Genomic DNA, 17,707 nt, shown 5'->3' on the forward strand with positions numbered 1-17,707 from the left:
GCTCAGCACAGTCTCTAAATTAAACCTGACTCAGTTTGTGTTAAAATGAAAAATAAAAAAAAGAATTATTAGGGCAGAGACAGATGTTTTTAATTTATTCTCTTTAATAGAAACATCTACCTGCTGTGGCTCTGGCACCAAATCACAAATAACTATGGGAAGACAGATCAGAAAAGTGTATGAATTAATGAATAACAAACTGTATTATTATCAGACAGTTCCATCGCTCTGCTTCCATCTCTGCAGCTACACACTGACTATGGTCATTTTACTCATTACTGCCTAATGACAACACTAATGTGGAGGACTAGGCACCCAGCCATGTTTACTGTACATTACTCTGTGTTTGACACAATGAGAGATTCATTTTCCCTCCACTGCAGAGGAGGAGAACATCCACAGACACATACTGTACATACACATAACACACAACCCCACCACACTCACAGGCGTAACGTGTTGTCGTAGTGTTCACCAACGGCTTACACACACACACACACACACACACACACACACACACACACACACACACACACACACACACACACACACACACACACACACACACACACACACACACACACACACACACACACACACACACACACACACACACACACTTCAACTGATTCCTCATTTAGTTTTCTTCATAACTGCAGGACCAAGAGATGCGATTTGTCTGGGCTAATGTACTGGGCGCATTGCTAATGTTCTCCACCATAATGGTTAAATAATAGTTTTCAGTGCTTTAACAGAAAGAGCGATTAGAAGGGAGGAGGCCGATGTACTGATAAATGAAGAAAGTGGGAGAATGTGGTTGACGGAATAGACAATAAAAAGCAAAAAATGGTGATGTGACTGATCCAAATAAAGACAGAGGAAAATTACATGAGGAAAGTGGAGGATAATGAGAATAGTAGTAACATGTGGCAGGATCTCACCTAAACTCGCCTTGAAAAATACTACCTTATCGCGCCCACTTGTATGAAATGTGTGAAACAGGTTCTTGTTTGGCTTTCGTCGCCCACAGCAGCAGCCATTCAGTCGCTCATCAACCCGCTGGCGGCCACAGATCAGAGTGGAGGGTTAGATTAGGAGAAGGCGCGCATGCGAGTTTAATTAGCACAAGTCTTATTTGGACAGCGGCGCGGTGGGGCTGTCCTCTTTGTGTAGGTCACTATATTAGGTAGATTTAAATGTTCCGCTTGTTGACCTCCTAATGGAAACCGCGGGCCTTCACCAAGGACAGAAATGTTTCTCGGCACATTGAATTCCTAATCATCCCGCCGCCCGTCGCCCTCGGAGACCGGCCACTTTCCTCTGCCCAAAACGTCTGACAGTTAGGTGACACGGTTCACGGCACTGCCAATGGCAGACAAAGGCAAACGCTGCCAACTGCGGGAGGTAAACTCAAATTGTTTCTGTGCGACTCATACAGTACGGCTGGACAGGCTCAATTCAAGATCGTGTATAAGTTTATTAGTATTACGACTGTTAGGGGATACAGTGAACACACCTGGAGATGACACATTCTGAGTCTAACCTTAAGATCCAAAAAACCTCATGAATCCTTGAGGGAAATTGCTTTGCCCACTCATGTTTGCTTTCACAGACAGAGGGGAAGACTGAAAATAGAAAAATAAAAAAGCAAAGTATTATCAACATAAATACATTACAAATACACATACATGTACATGTATATACACTTCTACTCAATCACATCCTCCTCTTTAAACCTGAGAGGGATGACAGGACTCAAGTGGGTCCATCACCAGCTCCTTAGTTTTGTTGATGTCCAGTTGGAGGAGGTTCTGTCCACCACTCCCTTATGAGTAAGTCTACGATGACTCAGCTTACGCTGGCTTATAAATCACTCAGATATATTTGCTGGTATGTAAAATTAAACAAGTGAGTTCTTAACAACCTGAATCACATAAAGCTTAGTTGAGATTGAAATCCATCTTGAAATATTGCTCATGGCAGCGTGAGCTATGTCCTTTCCTGTCCAATATGTTTATTAGTAATACTCGGCTGCCTTGAGCAGCTTTATAATTCATTACGCTATGATTAAGCTTGCCAGAAAATATTAAAGTTTCAATTCCTATATTAGTTTTACCTGCAGAATAACAAGGATTTCAATGTGACACCCCCCGAGGTATGCACGTAGCAGGGACTCGCTGGTCAGAGTGCCATCGTATCATTTATTCATTGCCGTTTCATAGTCATATGTTACATTTCATGATTTTTCCATCTAGCCCATCATTATTCCAAAGAGGCTTCACATTTTCTATTAAATTCATCCCTATGAACGCCCCAGAGGAGAGACGAGCACAAAAGATTGGACTATTATCCCAACACGTAAAATTCATCATATTAAGATGGCAAAGACATGCAAAAGGCGAACTAATGGACAGGCCTTTTAACAGTATTAGGGCTCTCACCCAGCCTCGGAGTTTGTCCATTTGGATTAAGTGCAGCCTTCATCAGGTGTACAAGCTGGTGAAAGTCCAAGAAGGTGACTGTGAATGAAGGGAACAAAAAACTCTGGAAGACGGCTTGAGAGGCCGCGTGGCTCTTTTAGAAGAATGTGTGCTTCCACAACGGCAAATCTGCATTAAACCAAATCAATCGTGTGTGTTGTTAAGGTGTTCACGACTGACGACTGCACCGCACCAACACAGAGACTAATTTCCTCAGCGTGCAGCCAAGGGCCACTGACAGACCACGCTCCAACAGGATGTAACCCCTTAACCCGTCCTCATCCGCTGATTCCCTACATGACGGTAACTCCAATTTCCCCTTGAACCACTTGTCTCCAAAGCAATAAACTTTACTGACGTAACGCTATCTTTGTGCTCCTCAAGACATTCATTACCGGAAACAATAATCAAAGCTGCAGTGGCTATTGATCCAAATGACATTGTTATTAACCAACAGCTGGAATTTAAATCCCATCCACTCACATCTCATTAAATGGAGACGAATCACATAAAAGACCATCAATCAGCATCAGAATGATTATAATAAGTGATTATTATTATAAGTGGTAATAAATCTGAAAGGGATAGTATTGTGAAAATTCGAGCAAATGTATTATACAGTGCTAAGTAAAAAAAAAAAAGGCTTCTTCTGTTGACAAGCACACGTAATGACAGACATGACTACATACAGTAACATCCAGCTGCGTCATGGTCAGGATGAATACTTTAAGTGTTAAATGAGACTTCAGGGAGTGTGTCAGCACTTCAGATAGTCCCCTCCCTACTCTATTCCAGCAGTCTTAACATTATGCAAACTCACCCTTTGATGTGAAACACTGAAAGGTGGCTTTATCTTAGAACAACAGAGAGACAAACAATCTGAGACTTCAGAGGACGCAGACCTCAGAGAAACCTGGATAAGAATAGAAAGATGGAGGAAGGGGGGCGGACGAAAAAGGGTGTAAGATGGAGAGATTACGGCAGCCAGACATATTAGTTGCTTTGTGAGAAGGTAAGAAACATGATATAAACGTGCTACCTCTATCCACACAGGCACACGAAAACTATTCCTCCAAAAGCTAATGCTCAAGATAAATATTACATCTGCAGTAGCCGCACACGCAGCAGGAGCTAATAGTCCATTTGTGATTTGTAATAAAGAGCAGCTGTAAACAAAGAAAATTTAACTTGACTTGTACCCTTTAGGAATTTGTGTGTCCACATAGCAAGGATTAAAAAAGCCGACGTAACATTAGCATTTATTTCAAGACATATTTATAACCACCTCAAATGAAAGACGCAGCATTTGCCACTTCTCATCCAATGTGAACTAAAATAAACTCCAGAAAGTCTTATTGTAGTTCGAACCTCTATTGAGCTGCTTCTTCCTACTCCAGAGCTGATGTGTCCGGTTTCTCCTCCAGCCTGTCGTCACCCACCTGTTGCCGTGACGATAATCCATCTTGTCCCCATCGCACTTGATGCAAGTCGGCAACATCGCAGCTCATATCAAGTCTCAAACCACGTCACAGTTCCCCGTGTTAAATGCTGGCCTGATACAACCTGCGCGCCCATACGCCCGTAACCAGCAGGCCTCCTCTCTGAAAGGGCTTAAGCTGCTTTTAGTTGCGTGGAGTCATGTTGGCATGTGACAGAATGACCAGCGTGAATAGAAACTGTCTCACGGCGAGCTGTAAATCCAAACCAACTGAAAAACCCATAAAAAAGCTCAAACAAGCAGAGGCCAGCAACCTAATCTTTGGTTTTAATATTTCATGTGCTCTTATTATGCATATTAGCTATTATTTCTATTACAGCGAGTGAATTGAACCTAACTAAATCACCTGGCGTGCAGAGTCAGGAGACAGAGAAAAGAAACGCGGGGCTGAGGACTTTACAAATTAGAGGACGGCAGCATTGCCCTTGCAGTAGGATCACCTTATCAATTTGATTAGAGTGTGAAAGGACACTTAAGATCTCAATTGGCAGCACATTAGCAGTCCACTCAGCCCCCTGCCTTGGAATCCAGTGCCAAATGTTTGGGGTAGTGGGGGAGTTTAAAAAGATTATTTGATTTCACTTAGATATGCCCCTGCATGTGAAATCAAATAGAGATTAGATATTATGTGTGCTAAATATGAAAGGGCCTGCTTCATTTGAAAAATTGATTTGCATTTCAAATGTTTTTTTCTTGCCCAACCAAAAACACATCAGTCTGCTCCAAGTCGTGTAGAAACCCTCTAATAGCAAGACCTATTAGATTACAAAGATTCCCATGTTTTCTGCTTCGCCACTGATGGAGATTATTTTTCAAGGGCTTTAGGAAACAGTTTAAAAAGACAAGCCAGGGTGTTCACAGGAGATAAAGGTTCCTTTATTTCCTTCTGCTCTTGGTCAAAGAGAGAAGCAGTAAGCAAAAATGTATTTAAGTATGAAGAAAGCGGGGTAAATTTCCTATTAGACCTGTTATGTTTATCTCAAAGAGGAGAGGGAGGAAATTTAAAGGCAAGATTTTCCACTTTGGTCCCTTTATCTTTTGTTGCCTGAGCAACTTTTAATGCTGTTTATTGAGAAGACAATGCTCTTTGGGAGGCTGACAGTAAGCTTGTAGAGAGAAATCTGGATGAAAGGCCGAGTAAACAGACGCGTGCCGCGCTTGTATTTATGGAAGGCACACACCCTATGAAATGAATTGCCTTTTTCGAGGCAGGAGACAGTCAATACGCCTTTCAATAAACAAATAAATCATGGTCCAACTTCATTTCGCTTCTGTCTTCATTCTTTAGACACAAAATCTCCGGCGCCACGCTTGCATTCTGAAGTGCCTCTAAAAAAAAATTCACCTGCCAGACAAACTTTCATTAAACTCCTCTTTGACATGAATAGGCAACAGTCCAAAGTCAGAGAAAAGGCAATTGGATTTGATCTGTCATGTTCCCATAAACACGTTCATTCACAGCCTGTGGATTGCTTCAGCTGTGCCGCTCGCAGCTTTCAATTCTTTAGCCCCGGATTCAATTTTCTGAAAACTTATTTGAAAACCTAAAATAGCAATGGAGCGTTTGGCCGCAGACCGAAGTAAATAAATAAATAAATAAATATCAGGATGTTCAGAACGGCTCCAAAAAAATGTTGCTTTGGGAGGTATTTACATGGCTCATATTGGTTTCCTGCTACACACACGAGCCTTCACAGTCTCGTAGGGAGACTAATCATTACTAGCATAGCAGCACATCCAGCCAATAAAGATGATTCAGATCACCAAGGGAACAGAGCAGGCCTCCTTTATGCGCCTTCCTATTTTCTCTCGCACGTCCGCCCTCTGTCTGTCTGTCTCCACAGGTCCATCTCAGCGGTGGGTTCTCTCCCTGCCTCCATTTCCCCCCTCTTTTCATTAACGCGAGCTGTGTTTTTTTTCCTTGCTGGCCATTAGTCGGCCTCCTCTTCCCTCTGTCTCACACCATCAAGCTCGCATTCCTTCTCCTCATCAAAGTGAGCTGATTGAGATCCTCTTAGAAAAGGTAAGTGAGCCTCCACACAAAGTCAGCACCCACACACAGGCACCGTCGCCAGTCTACGCACGGGCTCTTGTGCTAATAAGCTGATGACTGGCTCGAGCAGAAGAGCTCCGGTTTTATTGGTGATGTGGGCAGAGTTTTATGGGCTTCACTATTTGTGTTTACAACATCATCACCATTGGCCACGGCTGCTACATCAACAACGGCGAGCACCTCAATGCATTTCTATGCATACAGTACTGTACTATGAGACGCATTGACAAAGGGCTGCAGCTCAGCGTAGATGGAGGCAATAACACTGAAGGAGGAGAAGTGGGTTTGCTGTTTGTATGTTTATGTTTCTATCTCTTTTCCTGTGCCCTTTTCTGATTGTGCATGAGTGTGTATGTGGGTGTGAGGCTGGCTAGTGGTTATGCAACACACTAATTGTCATGCAGCGCGCAGAGAGCAGAAACCAGGCACAGACGTGAAGCTTGCTTCGAGCCCACAGCGATGAATATTAAAATAATTAAGAATAATGTATCCACAAATCCAAAGGAGGGCGAGTAAACATCAAAACACTCCCTGCTTGCGTCAATATACTCCTTGTATGTCTGTTTTATCGCACACATACAGGCCTCTGACCGCTTCACTATCTGTGTGTTGGTTGACACACACATATGAATTAATAAGCGTGTACTGCGACTAATCACAATTTAATGCAGTCTTAGTACATGTGTGCAATATTTATGGGCTCCGAGTCAAGTTCATTTGATGCTAAATTAGCTGAAATCCTGCAAATGTGTGGCTCGTGTTGCACTTTTAAGCACGAGAGCTCAAGGTTGCGCAGGTTTTTTTTCCACCATTTATTGGATGAAGTAACTTGGCTGAAAGCTTCTGAGTCTGAGAGCTTCTGGAATTTAGGTTGTTAATCGCTTCCTGTCAAGACATCAGAGGATAATTGAAGGATGAAAAGAGTTTATATATATATATATATATATATATATATATAAAATGTCAAAGAGCATAAGCAATCAGATTCTGCTTTACTCAGAGAAGTGTAATCAATTTTGTATGAGAAGTCTCTTAAGCAATTTGCAAATTCCTCTTTTGGCGAAAACTTCTAAGACCAACCACAATGAGCATTTGTGACCTTCCTCTTCATTGTGCTCGGCCTCTCTTGAACTCCCAGAATTGAATTTTGGGGAAATAAAATTGTCTTGCCACGCACCGAAGTAATGTTTTGATCATTTTAATTTCTTATACGCTGGATGCTACTACGTTTAACCTGATGCCAAACATGAAACATTTGGTCGACTGATGCAGAAAAAGGTGAAATGTAATTATCAAATGCCTGATTGCAGCAGTGACTCTTAATTCGCACTTCAGAGTTATTTCTCAGTATTTATCATCATTGTTTGTTTTCTGTCATGTGAGCCGCCCATGGAAGAATCCAGTGTTTCACTTAACCTTTTTAAAACACACCCCACACTTTGACATGAAGGACGAATGAATGTAATTCTGAAAAACCTACAGACAAGACAGGATTTCTGTCTCTGCCTCTTGCTGTGTGTCTACAACTCACCAGGGCTCCGGCCTTGAATGGGCAGGTAACATGCCAGTGCGGTGTGAAATCCGAGCCCTGCGGGAGAGACTGGAAATTGGGTGATTGGTGCTTCATTTAGGCAACTGCTTACACCCGAGGCTCCCCGGAGCTGGAGGGGCTCTCTGTGCAAATTTAAACTACATTAGGAGTTGAGACGGCCGCGGAGGAGAGGCCGGACGCTCTGCTTTTCTGGCAACTCAGCTGGCTTGATCTGATTAATCTGCCTTAGGTATGCTGCATTACCACATTCCATTACATTTATCTCCTGGGGTTCCCGCAGTTCATTTTGTTAAACCTCAGGAAAAAAAAATGTAACAAGTCAGCAGAGATCAGCAAGTAACGGCGCTGGGGGTTTCACGCGGGAGGGAGCAATACAAGAGGCGGCGCTTTTGTTTCCGCCCGTGCCGTCTGCAGGCGGCGCCGCCGCCGCCGGTGTTCGAGCTCAGTCCGTTCAAAAGGCGAGACGGCGTTCACTCAATCACAACACTGAGGCTCACAACTGCTCTTTTTTCTTCTTATAGCTACACAATTACAATATTTATGAGAAGTCTTGCTGATGGAAAGACTACTCGCCCCCCCACACCCGCTCCGCCTCCTCCTATCTCCCCTTTCCTTTTGTGGTCCTTGGCTTATTTTAATGAAAAGTGTGATGGTGAATCACTCAGGCATTTGGTGAGCCTGTAATTTCCACAACACGATGATGTGAATACCTATGAGCTCCGGGTCCTGAAGACAGTGACGGTGGCCACAATAAACGCCCGGACAAAACACAGGAGGATAAAGAGCTGAATTCCTCTTTGTCTGGCCCCACTTTGCCCCTGAGAGCCTCTAAAAGTAAATTGCATGAAGTCGTTGATTGAAAAATGAAATGTTCAGCACAATGACCCCAGACGGCGAAGGAGAAAGGCATGTGAGAGCGGAGCGAAATAAATGCATTTAAAAACGGAGCGAGCAGAATGGAACTTAAATGTTCCTAGCAGGGCAAATACCTTGGAATAAACCTCCACCGGGGAAGATTGTTGATGGAGTGTGTATGATTCCAGTGCCACCGCTGGCTAGGGCCGCCTGCCTTCGTTCCTAGAAACAGCCCTGCTGTAATATGCATCAGAACCAGCGCTCGGCCGCCGCAGACAAGTGAAATCTTAATCATTCGAACTTGAGGCTTGCGTCCTGGTGAGAGATGCCTTATTCATGGCGTGGTGTGCACCGGGGGGGATCATCTGCCCATGCAGCCTCCTCACCAAGGGCATCCTACAGAAAAGCTACCTGCGGTGAAGCACATCGCCTGTGAAGCCTTAACATTAACGAAAAAAACACAGGGATCTATCTGCAGCTCAGCAAAGACAAGAAAACAGATAAACGCCTGCGAGGTGAGGATTTAAACTGTCCATTGGAAATTTACAATGGTTAATAGCTGCACATACTTTACCTCCATTACTCAGAGAATGTGTGCAGCCTCTGACTGAATAACTGCGTACTCATAAACATTTCCCTTTGCCAACATAAAGTAGAAAAATACTCACTCAGACTGTGGGGACTCTAAATTCTGCGTGCGTGTTCAGACGACATCAAGGAAGAAGCGGTCGGTATTAAATATGCAGAATGTAGGATGTCTAGAAAATCACAGGTCCTCGACCACGTCAATTCAGCGTCGGGGCAAAGAGAGCGACGCTACAGAGGCGTCGTTGGAATATTTAAATGACAGCGTCACTAATTAACATTGCGGGTTTTTGTGCTCGTTCCAGCTGGAGGCGAGTGCAAGTCAAACCTCGGCGAGATGACACAGCTAATTGGCCCTAATTGCGTTCACCTGAAACCCTAGGTGTGAAACAAATCCTGATTAGATTAGATTAGATCTGATGCTGCTGCAATTAAAACCAACAGCGCCGCGTGTCCCGGGGCGGGTCGAGGCGTCCGCGCGGCGGTGACTCATGCGCGCGCGGGGTAATCCCAAACCGAGTCAAAACAAGAGAACTGTGGGTAATGGCGGCGCCGGCTCCGGGGACCGCAACCATTTCATGGCTGGTCACCCTGGCCCCTCAGTGTCACGGCGTGATCGATCCACACGCTCGCTCGCTCGCTCGCTCGCCCGCCCGCCCGCTCTCGGCCTCTCACGGCTTCCCTCCTCTCTCCGAGGACATATTACGCCGGCTTATGCAGCGATGCATTTGATTGCACAGCACCTCACCAGGGCCAACTCATCAAAAACTTGATCCAGGGTGAGGCAGGTGGGGGAATAAGTTTGGGGCGATGCTTTCTCTGGCGTGAGCCCTCGGAGATGAACTCTGTTTGGAACGCTTTCACGAACGCCACCGTGGTGTCACATTATCACAGTGATAGTCGGTGGAAAATGTAACGGCCATGAATAATAATAAATTACAACGGCAGCACTCAGGGCTCATCCTGCAGCTCCGCTTACTGTACGTCCACAGCTGCCCTATAGAGTCAATGTCCTTCAGTAAGCAGCCGTGTCACAGCTCCAGCTCAGTCATTAAATGATTCAGTGGGCTGTCCTAGCACTTTTCTTAAACTTCTCACAGCAAGGGACTTCATTATTGATGAGTCACTGAGTGCAGGACGCTCAAATATGCAAGATTTGCAAACTTGTGTCAAAATGAAGAGTCTCCTGTCTCGGTAACTGTGCTGTCGTCTGGCACTGAGAGCTATGCTACGTGGTCTGCGTCTCCTCCTCCCTGTGCTCGGCAAAGCTGGTTTTTATACCTAGGGAGCGCCACACACTCCAGCATCTTCAAATTCATCCATGTGACAACGGCGCAGGCCTTTCTAACCCCGCCGGCTCATTCTCACAGCAGCAGGTTAATAAAAGAAACAGGCATGCTGTAAGTCTGTCCATATTTGCTCAGGAAAACTAAGTAGGGCGCTCTAAGCCGGATTTGGTTGAGCAAACCGAGATCAGTGAAATGAAATCTGTTTGCAGAAATGCAAGACATTGTGCTGGAGCGTGTGCGGCTGCAGGTGGGAAGCAGGAGCAAATGGGGCGAGCGCTTCGGGAGTCGCTCCTCCTTCAAACAGCTTTAAGGTGTCTGTATCGCAAACCTTTTCTCTGTATCTGATCAAATCACACCTGCGCGCATGTATGTGTACACGTTGTGGACGGCGAGAGCAGCCGCGCTAGAGAAAAGCAGGAGCTTGATCCCATTTCGGAGACGCACTCCTCGCTCGGCGCTCCAGTGTAATCACAGCCTCCGTCCGTGCTGACACTCACCCAGCATTCCCACTGGGACCGCGTGTGTTGTTCTTCTTCTGTCCGACTGCATACGGTCTATCAGCCAGTCTGAAGTACAAACACTACTAAATTAGAGCTACTCTTGGTGCGTTCGTTTTGCTTTAAAGCAAAGCAAAAAGGAACACATGAAGGAAACTGCAGTTCAAGGATTTCCCAGATTTCCAACAATAAGGTTGATGAAAGTCAATAGAAGAAAGCCTGATCACTTTATTTAATTGATTCAGACAAGCTGGGGAGGGCAATCAATGGTTTTACTCTCTGCTGCCAGAACAGAGCAAACATGTTGTAAAGGAACTCGTTCAGGGATTCATAAAGATAGATCCATGTCTCAATTCAAACTTCCAGCTAATTATACGTTTGTTGTATGTTCTACACTTAGCCTTAAACAGACATGAACTGAGGCCGGATTAGGTGATGATTTTACCACAGGCAGCATGTTATTGTTTCCCTTTGTGTGTCTGCATCTCCTCCTCCTGTGACGCAGGCTGAGAAAAGTCATGCATTTAAAAGCAGGAGACTTCACAACCGCCTGTTTTGTTTGAACACAGTCAGCGTGTGTGCGTGTGGATGCAGATGCTCGCGCTCGCCGGTGTCTAGTTGTGTAAAGCCAAAGCGTCCTTTGTAAGTAATGCAATTGGATTACGCTGGTGTAGACCTGCTGTTGTTCCTTGTGAGAATCTAGGAGGATTTTCAAATCTGACGCCCGGTGGTAGAATTATCTTTTGTTTTAAGCTGCCGTCTTACACCACGTACTGTAGCAGGATGCGACGTAGGAGTGAGCTAAGCCCACAGTAATAGTGTCTCACACACACACACACAGACACACACACACACACACACGCTACACAACTGTGGATTTCCAAAAACTAGCAGCTTTAGCAAGTTGACGCATCGCCTCAACCGTCTATTTTAAAAACAAGGGGTATAAAAAAAAAAACCAATCAAGTGAAGATGACATAACACACCACCATTTGGCAAAGGTAACAGAAGATAACATGTCTTGTTCTCTGAACATAATTATAGAAAGAACTGAGGTTAAGTGAATATTCATTGAGTTTGCCTGTATCTAAAATTAAACAGTACAGACTCTGCACCATTTAAAAGGGGGATGGTTACACAACAAGAAGGTTTCTTTATATATTTTGATACTGGATGTCAAAACTAAATCTGCATTACATTACATTGCCTACCCCCTGAAGTGTGGTGTTCATGAGCTGAGGAATATTTTAAATAAGAAGAACAGTGAAGAAGAAGGTCAGAGAGAGAAACAAATTATCCTGAGCTAGTCTATAGCTTGATATTATTAATGTGACTGAAATATATATATTTAAATAAATATGCAGAAAGCTGGTGAAATCATTGCCATCATCTGTGAAGGTGTATGGCAGCGGTTGAAGGACAGTCTCCCTCCACATGCTATAAAAGTGAAACATTACCACACCTCTTTAATTGATGTACATCCGTATTGGACCATCACTGCTCTACTCATGTGAACCAATACATGTATTTTTGCCGCTGGCTGCTGAAAAGGCAGCGAGGTTTAATTTTTAAAGCACATAAAACACTCGGACACGGAGGAACGATAAAAGAACGACGAGCAGAGTAACCACCGACTGTTCACATTTTCAAAAGCTCACTGCACATTTTCCAACTATTTGCATAGGACGCCTTAATGACATCACTCTGTCTTCCTCCTCCTGCTCCCAGCGTAATATCCTTAAAAAACAGCCAATATATTTTGCATACGTGCCAGCCTCGCAGCGATGATACCTGGCATGTGGGTCTGTGATATATATGGGCGGAGAGTCCATTCTGTTACGGCGGTGAGTTATTGCTGGTGTCCTTCACCGATGCTGATGGAGGAAGTAAATTCATTACTGGCCAAGCAGACGGCCTGTGTCCGATAGCGCACTTTTGGCCACGCCTTGTACCCTTGTGAGGACTTGAAAAGGCTGTTTGAGGATTAAGGCTTAAGGTCAGGCTACGGGACAAGGGCCACGTTGTGCACATGATGAGCGGGAGACAAACGCGCATGCGAGGATGATGTTTGTGCTGGCGCTTTCCGGCGTGTCAGAACCAGTGAAGGTCGAGCTGATAGGTGGGGTCAGTTGACTGTTATTCAAGAGCGGCTGTAACGGACGCTGCCAAGAATATTGATGGACAGCGTTTACAGCGGACAGCTCCACTCGGGATGTGACTGACATAAAATGCGAGGTTTCCACCCCAGTAAAAGAGCCATTGATTTTACGGAGGATGTTTTTTTTCTAGTTGACCACGCAGTGCACATGAATACTGATCTGAAGAGGCCGAGGGGTGTGTTTACAGACATGGCTGCTCTGAGTCCGATCCATACAGCCTAGTCTGGCTAAAACTGTACAAGCACATGCACATGAGCAAATTCTCTCACACATAAGTCACGGGGTGTTGTTTTAAAAAGGATCCAATCTTATTTGAGTGTAGTTCTTGATTCTTTGCTGTTACTTGCACATTTCTAAGTTCCTTTGCCATCGTATCTTCGACTTACTTCACCCTGAAGGCTCAAGACTGACGCAGGCGCTGAAGATATCGTTTCAAACGTACCAGAAATGGCCTTTTCTCATCCAACCAGATGAAGTCATTCAATCGCCACCCAATATGGCAGGGACAAATGACAGCCATTAGGGTGCAAAGCTTCCAGTTGCACTTTGGCCAGAGCAGTACTTCCCGCCTAGTGCTGGTCATTCATCAGGAGGGAGATGAAACTGACTGGAGGAGCGTCTGATCACCAGCCAGAGCTTCTGAAAAGATAATTGTTTTTTTCATAATCTCCCATTCTGGACTTGCTTTGCTCCACAAAGCAGATTTGTGCAGCCTTAAAAAGACGTAGTGTTGCCTGTGACTAAAGGCTTCGAGAGGTTCAAGGAGCGCAGGCGGAATCAGAGTCAAAGACATGGTGGTATTTCCCCCAAAATGTCACCGGGATTGACGGTAACTACAATCTGACATGAGAATAAAGTGAATGAGGGGTGGACAGAAAAACGGAGCATCCGGTCCCTCGACAGCTGTCGGTGGATTCAGAACGGGGAGAAATAAGAAAAAAAAATGATCCAAAGCCACAAGGATCACCTGATGATCCATGCGCTGATGTTATTAAGCAAAAAAAAAGTGAGCATAAGTGATAAGTTATTAGCGCCTCCACTGCTTGTGTTCCGCATCTGTGTGATACGAGGAACACGGTGTAACACGCTCTGTTCAATTTCCATGCTGCCGCCAAGCAGGATGTGACAGCAAATAAAGCGAATGTCTACTGTGGGGCTAGTTTGGCCGTGATATACTGAGCACCTCCACAGGAAAAGTGCCACATGTGGCTGTCACATCCAACAAAGAGCTGCCCTTATATGTCATAACATGTAATCCACCAGCTTTATTGGTTTTCAAAGACAATTTAATTAAGGCAATATTCTGCTGCTACTAAACCCACAGACCTTGTGCGCCTGACAGCAACAATTTAATATAAGGAGAAGCAACTGTCACATTACCTCCTTCACCACCTTAATGTTTGTTCGTTCTTCAAGCTGTTTACGGTTTCATTTCCTACAAAATAAAGGCTCTCCAATGACACCGCGCTAACTAGCTGCAGCTTTATGGTAAATGAACATCAAAGGCGCTCCTATGAACCAGCTATATAATTATAATAGTTTATATCATGCGTATTGCAAACAGCTCATCAGTAAATCCACCCAGTAGCTGCATTTGCACAGAGGACACAACAGTAGGACACATGTTGATTCACCAACACAAACGAAGCTTCACCGGCACATTACAGTTCCCCCACTAGAGCGCGCGCAGACGGTCTAATTACTGGAGACGCCACGGCAACACCGTCGAGGTCCACGCCTCAATCAACCTTATAGTTAAGAGCAAAATGACGAATGACGATCCGTCGAGAGCAAGCGAAAAGCAGTTAAACGCCATCTGCTTCAACTGCCAAAGAGCAGCTCTGCTCGCGGTTCCACCGTTGTCAAACCATATGGCCTAAAACAACGCTGCCATGATGAGGGTTATCATGCAATCACATCCAGACAATAAAAGCCCACTGACTAGACGCCATGTGACACCGGGCCTAAGTTTGCATGTGCCCACTGGGTTTTTGCAAAAAAAAAAAAAAAAAAAGTATCAAATTAATCAGCTGTATCTGCAATAAAGCTGTAATTTCCCACCTGAAGGAGTAGTGCTGATGCGGGCGGCCGATAATATATATCACAGATATGTTTATATCACGTTTCAAAGTGTTTGTTGTGCCAAATAACGGCACGAGAGAAAAGGTGGCCGCGGGTTGACGGGCAGCTGCAGACAGTGGCTGTGGGCCAGGCCCAGCAGCTTGTCCGTGTGTGGCGGAACAAGCGCCCATCCTCTGGGACGCCGATGCAGGGGCAGGTCGGATGACGCGCTCGGCCAGGCGCGGCCTCCACATATGCCAGGGCGAAGTGGGGAACGTCTCTCCAACGCGCAGGATTAGGGTTCCAGATACAAAACGGGACCACGGGGCCAGATGGGAGAGCAGCTCCGCTTTCATCTGCTTGCGGCTCGGTTCAGTGTAAGTAACAAGTTGCTACAAGACGCCCGAGGAAACATCTTTTTCCAGCTACTTCGATAAATACAACACACATTATCCCCTGTTTATTACTGGTATTTTTGTCTCTTAAACCATCATTGTCGCTCCGTCTGCTTTGATCCATCCTTAATTCTCTCCTAATCTCCTTGTTTTATGACTTCGCACCAAAATGTCACTCCTAAATCATGCTTCTTTGTGCCGCACCGGCTCACGAGCTCATAAAAGAAAATCCAAAGTGGGGGAGAAAAAACACGATCACTTAGAGCGACGGCAGCACGCTACATTACTTGAGGACAAATGTATTTCAGGGCCGCGGAGGCAATAAAACTGACAATGTGTAAGTTAGGAAATTAAGCAGCAGAGGAAGAATGAAGGCAACAGCGGCAGCCAGCGTAGGAAAGATGGGCTGTCTGGCCTATTTCTTCGCAGCGAGCTCAAGCCGGCTATTTTTGCTGCTTGTTGCTGCCTTGTTTAAATCGCACCCTTTCCTCCTGGCTTCTCTCTCGCCAGCTCTCTATATCAACGTTGTGCCCCCATCTCCTCATCTGTCTGTTCTTTGAGGAGTGCGATCATCCACTCCTCTCCCCCGTCTCCCCCTCCCCCTGCTCAGACGTTTGAAGGGCTCAGCGAGCGGAGCACAATAAACATTTTACAGCCGTTTTCGGGACTCGTTTCATCTCAGTCCTTAAACCTTCTTCTTCTTTTTTTTAGTTTTAATATTGCCAGGGACTCGCTGCGAGGAGCTACACCTCTTCCTTAGTGGGCACATTTACCAAGCTGCATGTAAGCGTGAATGAGGTGCGTGGGCTGTCGCCGGTTCGCAGAGTGGGAATACTTGATTATATTTAAGGATGAAATACAGAGTCAAGTGTGCCTGAGTGTACGGATGCCAACGTATATTCAAATCAAACTCTGCATTGTTGGCCAAGAACATATTATTACTGTTGTCTCCCTAGTTATTATAATTAATGACCCTGCACTTTCAGAGAATGGTAAGTTGTGAAAATCATTCAATTTCATGTCTATTATCCTTAACCACGACTGGGAGGAAGTACTTACAAACAGTGAATTCATTAAAGTGCAGACTGCATTTTTTCCTACCTCAAAAGTCATATTTACATCAGGAGCAATTCACAATGTCACTATTATTTATTCAACGTATGCATCATGTATTATGAACTAGATCCTGAACCTAAATCCAAGATGGCGCCGGCTCACATTACAGAAAATTGCTCCCTAAGCACATTTTCTATACCTTCAGGAGGAATCTTGTTATGCTAACCAGCGGTTCAAACCAACAAATGTGTCTGAGCAAGCAAACGCAGCGCATAATGCTTTGGTTTATTCTCATCACGTATTCCCCTGGTTGTTGTAGCTTTAAACCTGAACTTTTGCCTTTGCTGCTTAACGTCCTCCTCTGAGCCTATAAAGGCCTTCATTACCGTTGCTGCTTAGATTAACAGTTCGGGTCAGATTCTGGCTCGATTAAAAGCACTTGGTGTTTGTTTCTCGGAACATGTCCCGAAACCCGGAGAGCATTTACATCGTGGTTAAAAAGCTCAGTATTACTTGAATTATTTCCAATGTTTCTTGAGATTAACACCTGATAAAGGACACACACCTTGGCACTATATCCGTTCCCCTGACTGACAATTCACCCTCAGGACAGACAACCCAGTTAATTCGAATTTTAAAGGTCAGAGCCAGATGCTGTAATGAATTACTACTGTCAGCGCGTAATGAAATCAGCGAAGGATAACGATTAACAGATTTTTTTTAATTAATGTGACCACCAATACTAAGTTTAACACCATAAGTGCATTTTTCACAATGCACATGGTCCAACAGTGAATGCTAATATTCTGAGAAGTGACTCAAACTGAACTGATACGCTGTAACGCAAACAAGACATATGCGCTGTACCCTGCCTTGTATCATCATAAAGTACTTGTCCCCCGACTGCTGACCCTCAGCGTCTGTCTGCGCTTTCCTTCATCAACACTAATTAAACATCTGTGTGCTCTTTCTCCAACGGAGGCGACGCACTTAATTGCAAATTGATTACCCACTAATTATGTCACTTTTCAATGTCCGTGTTTGTTTTGGGGAGTTTCTGAGTGAAACCGTCAATGTGTATGTCTGTCAGCGCCGACGCCCCCCTTTAATCTACCATTATGGTGGCAATAATGGAAATAATGACTCCAGGAAGCTTCGTGAACCAGGTTTGTGTGTGATGCTTTCCTTTGTGAAACGTTGCGTTTCTTCTCTCGCGCTCTCACGCAT

General features: G+C 44.8%; 1 long non-coding RNA gene across 6 annotated transcripts in view; it reads right to left on the reverse strand.

Annotated features, from left to right (window-relative positions):
- LOC114862844 (uncharacterized) overlaps positions 1-17,707 on the reverse strand; it is a 127,974-nt gene that overhangs the window by 80,170 nt on the left and 30,097 nt on the right. The window lies entirely within an intron of this gene.

Source organism: Betta splendens, chromosome 9 (assembly GCF_900634795.4).
Source record: "Betta splendens chromosome 9, fBetSpl5.4, whole genome shotgun sequence".
Taxonomy (NCBI): domain Eukaryota; kingdom Metazoa; phylum Chordata; class Actinopteri; order Anabantiformes; family Osphronemidae; genus Betta; species Betta splendens.